Here is a 9,858-nt window from a genome sequence, read left to right as displayed (position 1 = left end):
TTCCTTGAACCATCCTGGTTAATCTCCTGTGCCCTGTCTCAGGGACCCTGCCATCCTTCACAATGTGTGGGCGATCTGTGGTTCGCACAGACCCAGCTGCTCTGAACTGTGTGGGTGATAGCATAGAGCAACAGTTGCACTAAACCTCACTCTCTGGAAGAGAGTGAGAGACCGAAATCCCGAAGGCATTTAAAATCTATTTAGGAACATACTTGCAAGCCCAAGGCTGACAGGTCGATGGGCTCTGTGCTGGAAAATGGGATTAAAATAGTTAGCTGGGAGATTTCTTTACAGCATAAACCCAATGGACCACAAAACCGTTTTCGGTCATGTAGACCACAGACACGTAGTATAGGAATATGACAAGCCACAATAGAAACCAGGTCAGAGAAGGTGATATTAGAATAGATGATACGTGATTGATTAATGTCTATTGGAGGAAATGTGACAGAGGTTAAGCAGGACATTGTGGAGCTCTGGGTGCAGGAATCTGAAATAAAAATGGGTTATCCTGAAAGCTGGAATTAAAGAAAGGCACATCACAGAGATTTGAGAGGGTGGACAAGATTAAAGATAGAAAGTGTGTTGAGACTGGAGGAGATTAGAGATTGGAGGATGTTGCAGAGATTTTAAGATGTCTTTGATACAGAGATAGTGATAGTTCTGAGGCTAGAGATGAATTATAGAGAAAAGGATGAGTTGTTAGTTTTCCCGACACTACCTCTTTACTGATAATGATTGTTTCTCTGTCCTCATCTGCCATTGCCTCAATAGGCCTGTGACAATGAGAGTATGCAGATAGTATGTTCCCGTTAAGGCCAAGGCTGGGAGGCATCGAGAATGCGGCATGACCTGAGAAATTGAGGCTCTGGTCAAGAAAATGAAGGAAGGATATGTCAGGTACAGACCCCACTGTGTTTGTGTGAATCCATAGAGGATGATAAGAGAAGTAGGAGTATACTCGCAGAAAACCAGGAGGCAAAAAAGGGGACATGACATAGCTTTGGGAAATAGGTTTAAGGAGATTCCAAAGAGATTCTACAAATACACTAAAGACAAAAGAATAACTAGGCAGAGAATAGCGACCCTCAAAGATCAACAAGACTGTCTATGGAACAGCAGGAGGTGGGAGAGATCCTTAGTATTTGATGTCAGATTTTACTGAAAGGGGATATGAAAGTTCGAGAAGTTGGAGAAATAAATAGTGATAACTTGGCAAGTGTACATATTACAGAGGAGGTGGTACTGGATGTCTTAAAATGCATAAAGATGGATAAATCCCTGAATCTGATCAGGTGTATCCCAGAACTTTGTGGGTCAATAGGGAAGCTTTTGCCGGGCCCCTCGCTGCGATATTTGTATCATCGATCGCCACAGGTGAGGTGCTGGAAGATGGGTGCCATTATTTGAGAAAGGTGGTAAGGAAAAGCCAGGGAACTATAGACTGGTGAGCCTGAAGTCAGTGGCAGAGAAGTTGTTGGAAGGGATTCTCAGGGACAGGATTTATGTGTCATTGGAAAAGCAAGAAAATATTAGGGAGAGTCAGCATAGCTTTGTGCATTGAAATCAGTAACTTGGACTTGAGAAAGACACAAGGTTTCACATAACACACTGGTTAGCAGGTTCAGTACCATAGAATTCTGGCGGAACTACCTGTTTGAATACGGAATTGGCTGGAAGGTCAGTCATAGATGGACAGCACAGAAACAGAGACCCGTCGGACCAACCAGTACATGCTGATCAGATATCCCAATGTAATCTAGTCCCACCTGTCAGCACCCGGCCCATATCCTTCCTATTCATATACACATGAAGATGCCTTTTAAATGTTGCAATCATAATGGACTCTACCACTTCCTCTGACAGCTCATTCCATACACGTCCCACCCTCTGTGTGAAAACGTTGCCTCTCAAGTCTCTTTAAAGTCTTGCCCTCGTACTATAAACCTATGTCTTCTAGTGCTGGGATCCCCCACGCCAGGGAAAATACTTTGTCTATTTATCCTATCCATGCTCCTCTTGTTTTTATATACTTCGATAAGATCACCTCTCAGCCTCCGACTCTGCAGGGAAAACAGCCCCAGTCAATTCAACCTCTATTCAACCCCCAGCCTAGCTCAAATCCTCCAACCCTGGCAACATTCTTGTAAATCTTTTCTGAACCCTTTCAAGTTTCACAACATCCTTCCAATAGGAGGGAGACCAGATTTGTACGCAACATTCCAAAAGTGGCCTAACCAATGTCCTGTACAGCTGCAACATGATCTCATAACTCCTGTACTCAATACTTAGTCCGATAAAGGCAAGCATACCAAATGGCGCCTTCACTATCCTATCTACCTGCACTCCAAGGTCTCTTTGTTCAGTAACACTCCTCAGGACCTTACCATTAAGTGTATAATTCCTACTAAAATTTGTTTTCCCAAAATGCCACTCCTCAGCCATTCACCCATCTGATCAAGATCCCATTATACTCTGAGGTAATCTTTTTCACTGTCCACTACACCTCCAGTTTTGGTGCCATCTCACTAACTATACCTCCGATGTTCACATCTAACTCATTGATATAAATGAAGAAAGGTAGTGGATCCAGCAGTGATCCTTGTAACACTCCACTAGTCACAGGCCTCCAGTCTGAAAAGCGACCCTCCATCACCACCCTCTGTCTTCTGCCTTTGAGCCAGTTCTGTATCCAAATTGTTAGATCTCCCTATATGCCATGAGCTCTAACCTTGCTGAGCAGTCAGTGTCATAGTGGAGGATGCTTTTTGGACTGGAAGCCTGTGATGAGAAATATGCTGTCAGGCTGGGTACTGGGTCCACTGCTTTTTGCCATTTATAGAAATGATTTCTATGTGAATATAGGAGCTATGGTTAGTAGGTTTACAATAGACACCAAAATTGGAGGTGCAGTGGACAGCAAAGTTACCTGAAAGTACAATGAGACTCTGATCAAATGGGCTGAGGAGTGGCAGATGCAGTTTAATTCAGATATATGTGAGGATCAGCATTTTGGAAAAGCAAATCAGGGTGGGACTTCTACACTTAATGGGAAGGTCCTGGGGAGTGTTGCTGAACAAAGAGATCTTGGAGTGCAGGTTCATAATTCCTTGAAAGTGGAATCATAGATAGGCAGGGTAGTGAAGAAAGTGTTTGGTGTACTTGCCTTTATTGGTCTGTGCATTGAGTACAGGAGTTGTGACATCAGTGTGCAGCTGTACAGGACATTCATTCAGCCACTTCTGGAATTCTGCTTTCAGTCCTGGTCTCCCCGCTATCGGAATGATATTGTGAAACTTGAAAGGATTCAGAAAAGATGCAAAGATGTTGCCAGTGTTGAGGGATTGAGCTATAGGGAGAGGCTGAATAGACTGAGGGTGTTTTCACTGGAGAATCGGATGCTGAGAGGTGACCATAGTGGTTGATAAAATCGTGAGGGACATGGATAGGGTAAACAGCCAGGGTCTTATTCCTGTTTAGGTGAGTCCAAAACCAGAAAGTATAGGCATGAGGGAAAAGATTGAAAAGGGATATTAGGGGCAAAGTTTCAAGCTGAATGTAGTATGTGTATGGAATGAGCTGCCAGAGAAAGTGTGGAGGCCGGTACAGTTACAACATTTAAAAGGCATCTCACTGGATATGTGATTGGGAAAGTTTTAGAAGGCTATGGGCCAAGGGCTGACATATGGGATGAGATTAATTTAGGATATCTGGTTGGCATGGACAAGTTGAACTGAAGGGTCTGTTTCGGTGCTGTACATCTCTATGGCACTAATAAATTAAAATTAATATAGGTTTCTCTTTTATGGAGAGTTAGCAGAAGGCCAGACAATTCTCCTTGGAACTGAGAAGGTTAAGCAGTGATTTCGACCAGGAGTTGATTTGTTTCTAGGGTATAGAGTGAGAAATTTTTAATGTCACAATTTTTAGTAACTATTTTCAGGTAACTGGCAAATAATGCAAAGAAAAATGTGAAGATTATTTTGCTCACTAAGTTCTGAGCATCTGCAACAGTATGACCGACAGCTGGATGCAGATTCAGTAGTTATTGTCAAAACAAATTTGAAATTTAACAATTTTAAGGAAGGATTTGGAGCGCTATGTCCAAATGGGAGGTGAGTTGGGATAGACTGGCACCATCTCCAGAGGGAGAGAGTACAGTCCCAATGGGCTGAATAGCCTCCAGCCCCTGTGCTCTGTGATACTGACCCATTCACTGTGAATGATGAAGCTCATCCCAGGGCAGAGCCGTAGAGATGTACAGCATGAAAATAAACCCTTTGGTTAAACTGGTCCATGCTGACCAGATATCCCAACCTAATCTAGACCCATTTGCCAACACTTGGTACATATCACTCTACACCCTTCCTGTTCATGTACCCATCCAAATGCCAAATGGTATAATTGTACCAACATCCTCCACTTCCTGACAGAAGACTCCATACATGCACCAACCTCAGTGGGGGAAAAAAACTGCCCCTCATATCCATTTTAAATTCTTCCCCTCTCACCTTAAACCTATGCCCCCTCATTCTGGACTCCCCGACCCCAGGGAAATGACCTTGTCTATTTATCCTACCCATTGTCCCTCATGGTTTTATAAACCTCTATGAGGTCACCCCTCAGCCTCTGATGCACCTGGGAGGATCCCAACACTCATGTCACAATGGGGCCTGGCTGATTGACACAGCTTCAAACCAATAGGAGAGTTGGCGTGATCCTCCAGCCAATGGGAGTGAATGAGGGGTGGGTCCAGCAGGCCAACACATGACCATCAGCTTTGCAGGCGCAGTGTCACTGTGAGGGGGGACTGAATGTGAAGGAGTGGGAGAGACAGCAGATACTGGGAGAGAGATGGAGTTAGTGTGGACTGGGAAGGTTGATAAACACTGTTTCAGTCTGCTAGACCTGAATTAGATACTCCGGGTAAATTAGAACCAGAAGAACTGCGGATGCTGTAAATCACACACAACAACCAGAAGGTACTGGAAAAGCTCAACAGATCTGGCAGCATCTGTGAAAAGAAATCAGTTCACATTTTCAATCCAGTGACGCTTCCTCAGGAACTGATGTTACTGAGAAAAAAAGTCTGTTTTTATGCAGAAGGTAGGGGTTAAGGAGTAAATGATAGGTGGGGATAGAGTCCAAAGAGAGAGATCGGAGCAGTTGGACAAAGGAGTGAATAACGATCTGACGGGGGGAGGATGAATAGCTGTTTATGGGGACTGTTAGTGGCTAACCATAGGTAATGTGTACTGGCAGGCTACGTAATAACAAGGCCTGGTATGTGGGGTAGGGGGCAAAGACACTCGGACGTGGGAGAGTTCAGGACCTAAACTTATTGAATTTGATGTTGAAGCCAGAGGGTTGCAGGGTCCCCGAGTGGGAGATGAAGTGTTGTTCTTCCAGTTTGTGTTAAAGTGTGGCTCTGGAAAAGCACAGCAGGTCAGGCAGCATCCAAGGAGCAGGAGAATTGACGTATTGGGAATGTCAGCACTTCATCAGAAATGTGGGTGGTGGAATACGGCTGAGAGATAAATAGGGAGGGGTGTTTGGGGTTGGGGGAAGGGAGCTAGGGAGGCAATAGGTGGTTGTAGTTGGAGGGTCGTGGTGAGAGGGTGGAATGAACAATTGGGAAGGAAGATGGGCAGGTGGGACTGTTCAAGAGGCCAGTGCCGAGTTGGAGGGTTGAATCTGAGATAAGTTGGGGGGTGGGAGATGAGGAAACCTTGATGCCGTGTGGTTGAAAGTTCCCAAGATGGAAGATGAGGAGTTCTTCCTCCAGGTGTCGGGTGGCTCGGATTTGGGATGGAGGGCTTGCATGTCCTTTGCAGCGTGGTGACGGAGGGGGTGAGGGGTAGCCGAAGTGGTCGGCCACAGGGAGGTGGGGTTGGTTGGTGCATGTGTCCCTGAAATGTTCCCTGAAATATTCCACAATTTGGCGTCCTGTGAGCAAGGGACACAATAGGTGAGGTGTTTGGGTGGGCAGGGAAATCTCTGCTGGATGTGGGAGGATCCAGTGGTGCCTTGGATGGAGGTGAGGGGAAGGTGTGGGCACAGGTTCTCCACCTCTTGCAGTGACAAGCGAAGGTGCTTGGAGTGGAGGGTGGGTTGGTGGGGACCGTGGATCTAACGTGGAAGTCACAGAAGGTATGGTCTCTGTGGAATGCTGAAAGGGGTGGGGAGGGAAATATATCTCAGGGGGTTGGATCTGATGGTGGAAAGAGCAGAGGATGACGCGTTGTTTATGGGTGGAAGGTGAGGATGGTGGGATTCCATCTTTGTTGCATTTGGAGGGGTGGGGTTCAAGGGCAGTGGTGTGGGAAGTGGAGGAGATACACTGGAGGGCATTGTTGACCACATGTGAGGGGAAATTGCAGTCCTTGAAATAGGAAGCCATTTGGGTATGTTCTGAAGTGTTCTTCCAGCTTGCATCAAGCTTCACTGGAACACTGCAGTAAGCATGAGACAGAGATGTTGGACAGGGAACAGTCTTGTGTGTTAAAGAGCAGGCAACTGGAAGCTCGGTCTTTTTTGCAGGCACAATGTAGATCATCAGCTTCCATTTCCACCACTGCTACTGAGATGCTAGAAGGTTCCTGTCTCCTCCATTAACAGCTTTCCACCTTCCCACTCCTTTATCTTTCCAAATGTTCCTGTGTCTCTTTGGACTCTGTCCCCACCTATTATTTACTCTTTAACCCCTATCTCCTGTAGTCCAAAGATCTGTAGGTTCGGTGAATTGGCCCAGCTAAGGTTCCCGTAGGGTTCAGGGATGTGCATTAGTTCGGGGGAAATGGAGAGTAATAGAATAGGAGAATGGGTCTGGGTGGGATAAACTTCGGAGGGTGGGTGTGGAATTGTTGGGTCAAAGGGCCTGTTTCCTGAAGGGATTCTAATTTTCCCAGCTGTCATCTGTTCTGAGGAAGGGTCACTGGACCCGCGGTAACCCATGGTGTGTGTAGGAGGCGGAAAGGGGAAAGGGGAGAGTGGCAGCAGAAACCGGATGGAATGTATCAGTGTAGACTGGGTGGGTTTAGTTACACTCTGGGCAGGTCGTTAGTCTGAATTAGAAACTCTTGGTCCCACATTTGCAGCAAAGGGCCTCAGGCAGTGAGAGGTCCTGGGTTTTAGCCACCATCTTTATTTGGGGCAAGGTACAGCAAGGAGCATGAACGTGTCCTCTTCCTGGGTGGGGGCGGGGTGATTTGAAGAGGAGCATTTACACATTAAACACGTACCGAGAGAAGTGTTTGTCTTCACTATTCATCTTGCACTGACTGTGAGCTTTGTTTTGTGAATTCATTTTATAGGATATTAATTGAGAATAATTGAGACTGGGATCTCAATAAACAAGTTTCTACAATCAGCAGAGTCCTCAGGATCTGAATATCATTGGGATTTCACTGTGGAACGAGAAAGGTTTGTCTGTTCTGTTTGTGGGAAAATATCTTCAATATTTTTGTCAAGCCAAAAGCAGAAAGATGTTCGAGTTCATGGTTGGATCACCCTTGGGCTGTGTGTTCAATTCTTGGCCCCCTAGCTGTGGAAGGAGGTATTGCCCTGAGAGAGAGCACAGATTTATCCAAATTACACCTCGTCTTTTTGCAGGAACTGTCAGATTTAGTCTCAATCATCCACTTTATAATGTTAATCTGTAATCTGTACCTGTGGAGTATTTAAGTGTTTAAAGTATGACATATCAGCTTAAGTAAAGATTTTTTTTTGTTATTATAATGGACATGTTTGAAGTGAAGGAAGGTTACTCACTCATTTAAATTCTCTTAATGGGAGTAACTAGATGAATGTAGAGAGACGTTGTGACAGGAGCCCTCAGACCCGTGGTGTGCTCCTCTTGCACAATGTGGGAAATAAGGGCCGCTTCCAGTGTCCCTGACGGCTATTTGTGCAGCAAGGGTTCCCATCTGCAGCTACTGGGAAACTGCTTTTCAAAGCAGGAGCTTGGAGTGGACTCACTGTGGAGCATCTTCAATACTGAGAATGTTATGGACAGCACGTTTAGTGAGTTAAGTCACCCTGCAGATGAGGGTTACACAGGCAGAAAGGGAATGGGTGAACATCAGATCAAGTAAAAGGCTCAGGAAGTGAGTACAGGAGTCCCCTGTTGTTATCCCCTTCTCATACAGATACTGTATACCACTTGGGATTCTGTAAGGGTGGGAATGGGTGGGTGGCTTCTCGGGAAATCAGCAACAGCCAGGTTCATGACACCACAGAGAGCTCTGCTCAGAACAAGAGGACTGAGAGTGGCAGGGCTATAGTGACAGGGGACTCAATAGTCAGGGGTACAGCCAGGCACTTCTGTGCCCACAGACATGAATCGAGGATGGTATGTATTCTCCCTGGGGCCAAGATCCATGATATCATGGAGTGGCTGCAGGACATTCTGGAGCTGGAGGGTAAACAGGCCGTGGTCGTGCAACACACAGATACCAACAACATCGCTAAACAGAGGGATGACGGCCTGAAAGCTGGACATAGGGAGAGCAGAGATACATTAAAATGTAGCTCCTGAATTGTAATAATGTCAGACTTACTCCCAGTGCCATGTGCTAATGAGAGCAGGAATGAGAAGGTAGATCAGCTGGATGTGTGGCTGGGGAAATGGTGTACCAGAGAAGGGTTTTGATTCTTCAGGCACTGGGACTGTTTCTGGATGGGACCTGTACCAGCCTGACCGTTTACCCCTGGGCAGAGCTGAGACAAATCTGGTGGGGGCTTTTGCCAGTTCTATTGGTGAGTTTGTAACTAGTCTGGCAGGGGTTGGGAACTAAAGTGTAGGCTTAGATGGGTCAGATTCAGGACAGGGAATGATAGGTAGAATATTAGTGATGTAGTTAGCGGCTCAGAAAGCCAAAGGAAAGGAGGATTAAACGAAGATTGAGTCCCTGTTCAGCCATCAGTCCTGACATCCCAGAAATGTGAGTCAACAAAATATGGAGCTGTTTACATGTCTATTACTCTGTGTGTTTCTCGAAAAACTCAATGAGGTTTGTGAGACACGACCTGCCCTTGACGAAACCATATTGACGATCTGAAATCATATTGTTGTTTGCCAGATGATTACAAATAGTGTCTCTTATAATCCTTTCCAAAACCTATCCTACAACAGAAGTAAGGCTCACTGGTATATAATTACCTGGGTCATCTCTACCGCCCTTCTTGATCAAGGGCATAACATTTGCAATCATCCAGTCCTCTGGTACTGAACCTGTAGGCAATGACAACTCAATATCAAAGCTGAAGTCTTTGCTAACTTCTCCCTAGCTTCCCAGACAATCTACGGATAAATCCCATCTAGCCCAGGGGACTTGTCTACTTTCAATCCTTCTGGAATTGATAACATCTGTTCGTAACTACCTCGATCCTTTCTAGTCTAACATCTTCTACCTCATTATTTTCTACAATATTCTAATTTTCCTGAGTGAAAACCAATGAGAAATGTTTGTTTAGCACCTCTCCGATTTCCACAGTGTCCACACTCAACTTCCCACTTCTGTCTTTGATTGGCCCTATTCCTACCCTATCGTTTATTCCTCACATACCTATAGAAAGCTTTAGGGTTCTCCTTTATTCTATTTGCTAAAGACTGCTCATGTCCTCTCTTTGCTCTTCTTAACTCTCTTTAAATCCTCCCGAGCTGATCTGTAAGTCTCCATCGCCTCATCTGTACCATTTGTCTCATCAACACATAAGCCTCCAATTTCTTCTTAACAAGAGATGCAATTTCTGTGGTAAACCACGGTTCCCTTACCTTATCACTTCCTCCCTGCCTGACAGGGACATACCTATCAAGGACACGCAATATCTGTTCCTTAAACCAGCTCCACATTTCCA

At 45.4% G+C, this 9,858-nt stretch overlaps 1 long non-coding RNA gene across 1 annotated transcript in view; it reads left to right on the top strand.

Annotated features, from left to right (window-relative positions):
- The first annotated feature begins 878 nt into the window (after positions 1–878).
- Positions 879–9,858, top strand: part of LOC140458925 (uncharacterized) — a 35,201-nt gene continuing 26,221 nt past the window's right edge. The window contains exons 1-2 of the long non-coding RNA XR_011953765.1: positions 879–900; positions 7,314–7,422. This is a non-coding gene — a long non-coding RNA (uncharacterized lncRNA). The remainder of the gene's footprint in view (positions 901–7,313; positions 7,423–9,858) is intronic.

Source organism: Chiloscyllium punctatum, chromosome 34 (genome assembly GCF_047496795.1).
Source record: "Chiloscyllium punctatum isolate Juve2018m chromosome 34, sChiPun1.3, whole genome shotgun sequence".
Taxonomy (NCBI): Eukaryota; Metazoa; Chordata; class Chondrichthyes; order Orectolobiformes; family Hemiscylliidae; genus Chiloscyllium; species Chiloscyllium punctatum.
The sequence above is the reverse complement of the archived record's forward strand: the minus strand, read 5'-3'. Positions and strand labels throughout refer to the sequence as shown.